Below are 10,880 nucleotides of genomic sequence, written 5' to 3'. Positions count from 1 at the left end.
AATTTCTGGGGAGGGCCAAGTACCCATTTGAAGTTACTGATCACAGATTTAACATGAAATCTGTCTTTCCTGTGTGAGAACCTATATGATTCTCTTCAAGAACATTTAGTTGCTTGGTGAAATTAGAGTAGGTTTTGCTATAAGAATACATTGGAGAAATCGGGAGTCAAGGGAGTGTTTGCAAGAGTAATCATACTTTAGTCCCATGGAGCCCAGCCATGGGACTAAAGTAGGAAAATAAATAGAAGAGCGATTTGAAGACTGATAAGAAAGTAGAGTTCAATCAACTGATTATCTGATGAGGTCAAAAGATTATTTTAATGGGATTACTTGATCAGTTAATCTCAAACAATAGGAGATGGTGTCAGAAAACGGAAGGTTTGGATTTGAGATCTTGCAGGTGGAGAAGTTTCTGGTAATGATGAAATTCTGAGTGAATTATTGGTGGAGTGACTGACGCAAAGCTAATTATAAATGAGTGTTTTTAAATCCCTGGTGGAAATGTCAACTGAAGGGAGATTCAGGGAGGCTTTCCCCTGAATACAGATGACACAATGAATGGAAGATTGTGATCTTGCAGTTGAAGTTCTTGGAGCATAGGAGGAAAAGCCAGGAGGGAGAAGACAGTTTTGTTTTATTTAGCTTCAAACATGGATTAAATAAAGAAAGAGTTTTGTTTTCGTTGCATAACCAGAAGCCTGGATGTAAGCTCTCCAGGCTGATAACAGTAGCCACATTATGCCAATAGCCTCCTTTTATCCTTCCTTTAAACCATCTTTAGCTTGTGGTTTTTGCCTCCACACCTGCTGCCTCATGGTTATCAAGATCCATCATCAAGTTAGCATTACACTCAGCAAGAACAGACAGGAGGGGTACAAAATGAGAGAGCCAGCTGACTCTTCCCCCATTTCAAGTGAGTTCTTGCGAATTCTGTCCAGTATTTTCTGTTTTCACCACATTAACTAAAACCATGTGACACGGCTAATCTTAGCTTCAAGGGAAACTTAAATTTTAATTTTTCCTTTAAACCTGGGCATATTTTTGCTCCATTCAAAATCAGTTTTCTTTCTTTTGGAAAAAAGCATGGAATGCATAGCAACTAATAGTATCTGCCATGTGTTATATCCAGGATGTGAGTTTTAATGAATAAATTAATTTTGTGAAACCAAGGAGGCTTGTTAATCTGAAAATAACTATGTATAGCAAAAGGGAAGACTAAATTACTTTTTGGTCCTGAGATCCACAGGATACAAGTAAAGAAAACTATATTTATTTTTTCTTATTTGAGGTACAGTTCAATTTCATTGAAGTCCAGGAAGTGGTAGAAATGAAAAGAGAAGAAGAAAAAGATAGGGAGAGTAAGCTAATTCATAAAGACACAGATATAGGAGGGCCAGTGATATGGATGTAAGAGAAAAAGGAATTGGAACAAAATAGTGTGAGATTAATAGTTGAGGAATGGTGAGGCTTCTGTCGGTGCCTGAGGTAAACAGAGACATAATATAGGATGGTGTTGATCCCTAACAGTATATTGGAGGAGGTTGTATATCATTTTGTGGCTGTGGTCTAGATACTTAGGTTAGTGGTGTAGTGGCTCCCAGGACAGCTGTCCCCTCGACTTACATGCAGAACCATGAGAGAGCTGTGAGGAAGCCTGCTCCTCAGGCTTCACTGGAGCTAAGATGCTGTGTGTCAGTGGCAGGCATGCCCAGCAGTTATGGAGGTTGTGTTCTGCACAACAGCACACGGCCAGAAGAGTTTGGTTATCTGATGAGCCAGTGCCTCTGCCTTGGTGCTTCGAGAATCAAACCATATACTTAGGTGTTTTGTCCACCTGGAAGAGTCTTTCTTTTCTACTTCTCATTAAGAAAATATTTCTAGGCTAGGCTATGATATTTGTGGGTATTCCTATTTATTTAATTAACTTACTTTGTTTTACAGTAACAGAGATTTACTTATACAGGCTCTCCAGCCTACATGTTTTGGGGGACCCAAAGACAAATAAAACACGTTCCCTATTTATCCTCAAGAAGCTTAGTGTATATCAAGGAAATAAGACACAATAGTTGTAATCACCCAGACTCAAAGAGCCCCAGCATGTTAGAAATGGAAGGGAACTTAGAGGCCATCTATTCAAATCCCTCATTCAGACACGGGGACCAAAACTAAATAAAAACATTTGTGAAGAAGGAGATTAGGAATTGCAAGACTAATCCTCAATCCAAAAGATGTTTCTTATTTTGTAGAAAAGGAATTAAGTCTAAGACATTTTGGCTCAGAGAGATAAAAAAGGACTTTGTTTTTAAAATGTCCTTCAGTGCTACACTGGATATTTGTAGTGAGAACATGGACTTACAGAATGTTCTTCCAACAGAAATTATTTGTCGGGGGAGGATGCTGTTCTCCAGGGAAAGGGACAGCTTTTTTAATGGCCACTACTGACCTTGAGGATAAATACAACATTAGAGTAATTATACCAGAAAAGCAGGTCTCATAAAACTATGTTGACTGTTCTTTTTAGAGACAGAGTAGGACTCCTTGTTTATAAATATTATCCAGAGGCAAAAAGCATGGAGCCTGAACCCAACTCCATCCTACTTCTTATATATTGTATGTGGTGAGAGATTCCTGAAATTTCCATTAGAATTATCTTATTCTATGGTTGAGTGGGGTTTAGATACAGTGAGGCCACCCCCCAGAGAAAATTCTATCAAAACATTTAATAATGTAACAAAATAGGGGTTTTCCAGTCACAATTCTTTCATGAACCAAGCAAAGAGAGCCAGTGAGAATCCTTCTAAAGCTTCTATACCTTCACCACCTCCTCAACTAAGGAGTTACCAAAAAAGCCCCCAGCCCCTCACCTTTTGTTCCCTTAATAAGTTTTCTTAGAATAATCATTTTATTAATTTTCTTTTCACTTTGTCTCAGAATGGACCTACACATTTCCAAACCTCAGCCTTCCCACTCCATTCACTCTGCTCACATCTCATTCTCCTATTAAAATTAATTAACCTTATGGCTCCTTTAGTTAACATCATTTCTCTCCTTCCAATCACCCTTAACCTCCTGAAAAAAGAAATCTTTCCCCATTGCTTTAACTACCTCAACTCCCATTCACTAGCAAATTTCTTACAAATGGAGTTCTGCACCCACAACTTCTCCGACATCATAATCTTCAAGATATTTTTTCAGTCAACTAGCTTAGATAAACCTAAATCAAACCGTACCCATCTCACTCCTATTTACTCCTGGCTTAATTTAGGATTCCTTAGTGCTCCATATGCATAATCCAGATTTAAGCTATTCATTACCCTACTCCATTCTCCAGATTCCAACCAAGACACCAACATACGACCAGGTTTAAAAAGCCAGTGTACACAGTAGAGTCAGGCATAGCCAGTGTAGAGTCCTGACCTTCATGTAGTCTATCTTGGGAGAAAACTCTTACAGGAGGTAGTTCCACAAAAGATAAAATCCTAGACAGAAATTAACAGCCATGAGTAAATTCAGTGTCATGGAAAAAATTTTAAATAGCACGATGGTAATTTCAATAGCAAATCTTTGTTGAGTGCTCATTGTGTGTAAGGCACTGCTATAAATGCTTTTAGGCATTGTCTCCTTTAATTTCACTTTATAGAAAATACTGAGGTGCTCAAATTTTAAGTAATTTGCCCAGTGTCACAGTTAGAAAGTGATAGAACTATAGTTTGAATTGGACACTTTTTCTTCAGTCCGTACTCTTAACCACTATATTATACTGCCTCCTAAAAAGTCACTGGAATCCTTTAAAAGTGTTTTAAAAAATTCAAGGCAATTAAGCCAGGCCATTATATTCATAAAACTAGAACAAGAACAGTTATTCAAAAGAGCCAAATAGAAATCTTAGAAATAAAATGTATAGTCATTAAAATGTTTAATTCAGAAATAATTGATAATTCTTTAATAAGAATAAAGACATACAGCCTGGTGTGGTGGGTGGCTCATGCCTGTAAGCCCAGCACTTTGACAGGACGAGGCAGGTGGATTGCTTGAGCCCAGGAGCTCGAGACCAGCATGGGCAACATGGTGAAACCCTATCGGTACCCCAAAAAATACAACAACAACAAAAAAAGAAAATTAGTTGGGCATGGTGGTGCATATCTGTAGTCCCAGCAACTTGGGAGGTTGAGGTGGGAGGATGACTTGAACCTGACAGGTAGAGGTTGTAGTGAACTGAGATTGCACCACTGCACTCCAACCTGACTGATAGAGCCAGACTATGTCTCTAAATAAATAAATAAAATAAAGACATACCAAAAAAAAAAAAAAGAAAGAAAAGAAAAAGAAAATTACAGTTGTAATTTTAAAATAAATATCATACTTAATGAGGAAACACTAGAAAATGTTCACTAATATCAGGAATAAGGCAAAAACATGTATTTCTCAATATTGTACTATAGATATTAGATAACATAATCAAAGAAAATCAATTAGAGTCATACAGTTTGGTAAAGAAAAAGAAAACCATCCCTTTTGGCAGAAGGCATGACAGCAGGCCTCAAATACCCTAGAGAAATGACAATAAAACTACCTTGAACAATAATATAATTCAGTGAGGTATCATAATATACAATTAATAGGCTAGGCACAGTGGCTCACACCTGTAATCCCAGCACTTTGGGAGGCTGAGGCGGGCAGATCACGAGGTCAGGAGTTTGAGACCAGCCTGGCCAATATGGTGAAACCCCGTCTCTACTAAAAATACAAAAGTTAGCGGAGCATGGTGGCATGTGTCTGTAGTTCCAGCCACTTGGGAGGCTGAGGCAGAAGAATTGCTTGAACCCAGGAGGCGAATTTTGCAGTGAGCCAAGATCATGCCACTGCACTCCAGTCTGGGCAACAGAGTGAGACTCTGTCTAAAAAAAAATAAATAAATAAATAAAATAAATAAATATATATATATATACACACACACACACATACATATATAAAATTTCTGGGATCAGTTGTTGTATATTTGAACACACACACACATGCACATTCATTAGGGGTTTTATTGGGTTGGGAAACAATAAAGAAGACAGAAGGCATAAAGACAGAGGTTGAATGACATTTTGGAGATAATCCAGGTGAGCAATGTTGTAAATCGGGAAACAACAGATGCTAGAGAGGATGTGGAGAAACAGGAATGCTTTTTCACTGTTGGTGGGAGTGTAAACTGGTTCAACCATTGTGGAACACAGTGTGGCAATTCCTCAAGGNTAAATAAATAAATAAAAATAAAAATAAATATATATATATATACACACACACACACAATTAATAAGAAATTAATTAGATGACATAATGGTAGAGAAAATCTCAATTATAATAGAAGCATAGAAGATTAAATACTTAGGGATAAACTTAGCAAGAAACGCATAAAACTAACAAAAGGAAAATTATAAAACCCTCTTGGCAGATACACAAGTAGACTCAAACAAATGGTAAGCTATTCCTGTCTTTGGATAGCCTCACTCAATGTTATAAAGATGTCAGCTCTCCCTAAATTCATTTATAAATTTAACGCAATCCTAATAAAAATTTCAACAAGCATTTTTTAGGAAGTAAAATGACTTGATACTAAGGTTCAACTTGAAAAGAATGAACATACATGAATGCCTAGACAGTAAACACACTACCAATCTTGCATAATTAAAACAGTATTCTACTGGTATACGAAAGGATAAATATACTGGTGGAAAAGAATAGTCCAGGAATAGACTTAAGTACACATGGAAATTTAGCGTAAGATAAAGATATTCTGTAATTTCAATTTGTATTTCTTCTTTTCACTCAGTTATTTAATAGAAAGTTTTTGAATTTCCAGGAAGAAGGGGCTTTTAGGTTTTGTTAATCACAGCTAATTTTATTTCATTGCAATCATAGAACATTGTTTGTAATATTTCTACTTAATTGGACTTACTAATTTTCTTTTTGAATTATTATACCCTAATTTTCCATGAGTATTTCACAGGTATTTGAGAAGAAGTTAGATCCTCTATTAGCAGGGTGTGGAGTTTGATATATATCCATAAGAACTACGTGTGTGTGTGTGTGTGTGTGTGACCATAATACTTATTTTTTGTTCTCTTTCTTGTACTAAGAATAAGGCAGGCCAGTCTCTGATTATTAGTGTGTTTCTATGTACCAGAAAGGTAGTCGCTGTGTTATTTTGTGCAAAAATATTTATATTTAATATTTCCATTTTAAGTTGTAGCTTTTAAGCCTTAAAAAGTATTTGCCTTTGTTATGTTCAGTACATTTTGGCTTGGATTTATCTTCTGTCAGGTTTACTTCTCTTGCTTTCTTGTTGTTTATGTCAGTTATACCCTTGTCCATTTCTTTATGTTTAATCTTTCTAAATAACTTTGTTTTAGGTATGTCCTTTGTATGCAGAATATAGTTAGGTCTTACTTCTTTCTTTCTTTTTTTTTTTTTTTAATGGAGATGGAGTCTTGCTCTGTTGCCCAAGGTTGGAGTGTACACTATCATAGCGCACTGCAGCCTTGAACTCCTGGGCTCAAGTAATCCTCCTGCCTCAGCCTACTGAGTAGCTGGCACTACAGGCATCCACCACCATGCCTGGCTACCTTTCTTAAAAATTACTTTTGTAGAGGTGGGGTCTCACTTTGTTACCCAGGCAGGGTTTTATTTGTAAGCCTAACTAAAACTTTTCTTTTAATGGAAAATTTATGAACATTGACATTTACTGATATATGTTTGCTCTCAAAATTCTATCACACAATATTGTATAATTGTGTGTCTTTTATGATATTTTCTATATTTCATTCTCTATGAACTGTTTCTTCTTTGTCTTTTAATCTTTCTTTTTTTATTTTTTGATACGTAGGAGGATTTATATTTCTGTTCTAATGGTTACCTTTGTATATATACTTTTCTTAGTGCCTTTCATCTCCTGTTTTCTTCTTTAGCCTGTTATCTGGTTTATCCAATTTTATTGGTATTCTTTAACAGCTTCTACAATAATCAGTGATCTATTTCTACTTTTCTCTTCTCCTTTCTTCCATATTTAGTTTCATTATTTTTATACAGAATTCTTGCACACCAATATTAAAAGTCAGATAATTAAATTGTTTAAAGCATGGGAATATACAACTAATGGAAGAAAAATTAAAATGGCCAATATATATATATGAATGGAAGCTCAAATTCCCTAGTAATTAGAAATATACAAATGAAAAATACTTGGTATTTTTTGCCTGTCACTGGAAAAAATCAAAGCCTGGCAAGTGTTGTATATTGGGGAAAATGAGGCTCTCATACATTTCTGTTAGGAGTCTAAATTGGTCTGATTGCGTGATAATTTTGCATGTTACACCTCTCAGCAGTTTCATTTTATGAACTACATTATAGATAAATGCACCAGGAGACATATATAGGAATATTAATTTAAGTACTTTTGCCAGAAGCAATTAGAAATGACCTAACTATTTAACAATGGGTCTATAAAGAAATGCAATTATATTTAGATTATTTGATTCTAATGATTCTTAGATTCATGTGACAGAATTCTTTCCAGCAATTAAAAAGCATAAACTAGAGGTATAGACTTTATACTTCCCATGTTAATACTGATGGTTTTTAATCCTAAACAATTTCATTTCCATTTATATGATCAGATGTTTTCTCTTTGAAATAGCAAAAATTATACCACTTACCTCATGCTTTTGTTGTGATTGTGGAAATATATGAAGTGTTTTAAAAGGTGATTAATACATAGAAATTATTCAATAATGTAGTTGTCATTATAATCTAAAACAAAACAAAAAATCATAATTTTAAATAATAAAAGATGCAGATTATATTTATATAAATCAAAACACATACCAATAATTACCATATACTTTTTATGAATCCATATTGTCTTAGTTTGTGCTGCTATAACAAAATACCTGAGACTGGGTGCTTTATAAATAAAGAAATTTATTTATTGCCGTTTTGCAAGCTGGGAAGTTCAAGATCAAGGTACCAGCAGGTTCAGTGTCTGATGAGAGCTGCTCTCTGCTTCTCCAAGATGGTGCCTTGTTGCTGTCTCCTAACATGGCAGAAAAGCAGAAGAAAATGAACTGCCTCCCTCAAGCCCTTTTATAAGGGCTCTAATCTCATCCATGAGAGCTCTGACGTCATGGCTTAATCACCTCCTAAAGGCCCCACCTCTGAATATTATCACATTGGTGATTATTAAGTTTCAACACATGAGTTTTGGGGGAAGCATTCAGATCATAGTACATATGTATATGAGGACATTAAAAAATAATCTGGAAGACCATACACGAAAATCTTAACAGGTCCTGAGTGTGATGAAAGGGGGAAAATAATGGACATGAGAGTCCTCTTTTTTTCATTAAAAAACAAAAGGCAACATAAACTATATACTTTTAATGAATCATATTGTCTTAGTTTGTGCTGTTATAACAAAATACCTGAGACTGGGTACTTTATAAACAGTGGACATTTATTTCTCACAGTTCTGGAAGCTGGGAAGTTCAAGATCAAGGTGCCAGCAGGTTCAGTAGGACTGTATTTAATATAAAGTCCAGGGACTTTAGTTTTATCCATTGCCTCTTTATTTCTTTAAATAAAAAAAGGCATGGAAGCAATATCACAACCTATTGACAGTATATATTTCTGAGTGGTAGAATTATAAATTGAGCTTGCATGCAGTTTAAAACATTTATCAGAAAGAAAGAGAAATCAAGCAACATGAAGGTGAAGACCTTGCTTCTGTTTACTCCATGTGCTCCCAGCTGGCTTTAGGGCGAGACTCTCACTGAGAGTAGGGAGATTAGTGAGGAGACGCTTGTTCACAATGGATGACATAGTCCCAGAGGTCCCCAAATTGGAAGTGATAAAATGCATCTCAATAAATATATTGCTAATAATAAAGACACTTACACACGATTTAAGGAAATGAATTAGAGCTGAATCAGAGCAGTTGTGTGGGCAGGAGATTCTTTCATCTGATGAAAATGTTCAGTGTCTCTCACTACTTCCACTTGTACAGCTAACTCCTGCCTTCTGTAGAACTCTAATATCTAGCGATTTGGATCCCAAACCCCTATGGCATCCTCCAGGGCAGATGGATATCTCTTTGAAGCACCCCCTGAATTCCTTTCCCTGTTTCATTAGGTACCAGTCCTAATCACCTCTTTTCACATTCCATGAGGAAGTGGTTGAAATCACTCAGAATACGATGGCTTGTTTCTCTTTTTCTTTGCTATTACAGATTTATATCTTTTTCATATATTTACTGTCATTTCTGAAGGATTCTCAGGAGGGAAAGGAGATTTCAAAGTAGTTCAATTTATTTTTTCAAAGACTTCAAATTTATTTTACATTGAATACTCTCTTTTTTTTTTACTGTGGTTAAAAAAACATAATACAAACTATTCTCTTCACAGATTTTAAGTGTACAGTACATTTTGCTAACTATGGGCACAATGTTGTACAGCAGATTCCTAGAAATTTTTCATTTTGCATAACTGAAACTTTATACCTATTGAAACTTGATTGAATAGCAGCTCCTCCATTTGTCCCATTTCTAACCTCTAGCAATCACTATTTTACTTTCTGCTTCTAGAGCACACTCTTTTACATACTCTCTGGCTATCCTATCCTTACAAAGTTTTAAAAACAAGTAAGTGTTGGATTTAATATTATTTCTATAGAATTTTACATTTTGGGTTCTGCTCCATGTTTTAGTAAATCGAGATAATTTTTATTCTTGAATAGTCCATCACATGATCTCCTTTGGGACAATCAGAAACACGCTTTGATTTTTAGCCCTTGCCAAGACATCACCCTCCATTGCTCTACATTAAACTTAGGGTTTTTCTTTTCCATATTGTTATCTCCGCAAGGTCCCTTGGTATCAAATAGTGATTTAGACTCTTGTCCCAAGGAGTCTCTTCTACTGGTTTTATATTCCCATTATTAGATTTAATGGTCAACAACAGTGTCCCTATCTCTCAAAAATGATAATTAATTGATTTGCTGATGTTTACTCAGTCAGTAGATGGCAGAACTTAGTTTGTTTAACTCATTCAGTATTTACAGATGTCTATGTGCCTGACATTGTGCTTAGTGTTTGGAAGGCGGAGGCAGGAGAATTGCTCGAAGCAAAAAGCTCAAGACCAGCCTGGACAACAAAGCTAGACCCTGTCTATACAAAAAATTTTAAAACTAACTAGGCACGGTAGCATGAGCCTTTAGTCCCAACTACTTAGGAGGCTAAGGTGGGAGGATCGCTTGTGCCCAGGAGTTTGATGATGCAGTGAGCTATGATCATGCCACTGCACTCCAGTCTCTGGTCTGGGTAACAGAGGTAGACTCTGTCTCAAAAACATGTGTGTGTGTGTCGGGGGGGTGGGTTTAAAGTTACAACTTTCAAACTTTTCTGATTATGATCCATAGTAAGAAATATAGTTTACCTGATGACCCTGTACACACATACGTCTTGATAAAGTCAAAATTTCACTTGGATATTTGTCTATTCGATTTGTTTCATTAAAAGCATCAGGTCAAAATACACTGCATTGACTTTACAAGCCAGTAACAGCCGTTGATCAACCATTGCAAAAAGGGTAAAGACGGAGTCATTTAAAACAACTAATTTCAGATAACAGAGAAAATTATGAGAATAATCTTTAATTGCAAATTCAGAGCTGTTTTTATGGATTATGCAGTGCCACTTGTTTTTAGCTTGGACTCATGCCTACCTCAGACATTTACATTTACAGATTAACTTATGAGCACCTTGGGCCCCGACAGGATGAGACACAATTCAGGTAAATATTGGTAAATATTCAAGTAAATATTCCCTGAGCGATAGGAGG

The 10,880-nt window shown here is 35.8% G+C and overlaps 1 long non-coding RNA gene across 1 annotated transcript in view; it reads right to left on the bottom strand.

Annotated features, from left to right (window-relative positions):
* Positions 1-1,278: 1,278 nt before the first annotated feature.
* LOC108543088 (uncharacterized) overlaps positions 1,279-10,880 on the bottom strand; it is a 51,708-nt gene continuing 42,106 nt past the window's right edge. Inside the window, exons 3-4 of the long non-coding RNA XR_001889456.1 lie at positions 7,938-8,080; positions 1,279-3,479 (exon numbers count right to left, since the gene is read on the bottom strand). This is a non-coding gene — a long non-coding RNA (uncharacterized LOC108543088). The remainder of the gene's footprint in view (positions 3,480-7,937; positions 8,081-10,880) is intronic.

Source organism: Rhinopithecus bieti, unplaced genomic scaffold (genome assembly GCF_001698545.2).
Source record: "Rhinopithecus bieti isolate Rb0 unplaced genomic scaffold, ASM169854v2 scaffold_23925, whole genome shotgun sequence".
In the NCBI taxonomy this organism is placed as follows: domain Eukaryota; kingdom Metazoa; phylum Chordata; class Mammalia; order Primates; family Cercopithecidae; genus Rhinopithecus; species Rhinopithecus bieti.
The sequence above is the reverse complement of the archived record's forward strand: the minus strand, read 5'-3'. Positions and strand labels throughout refer to the sequence as shown.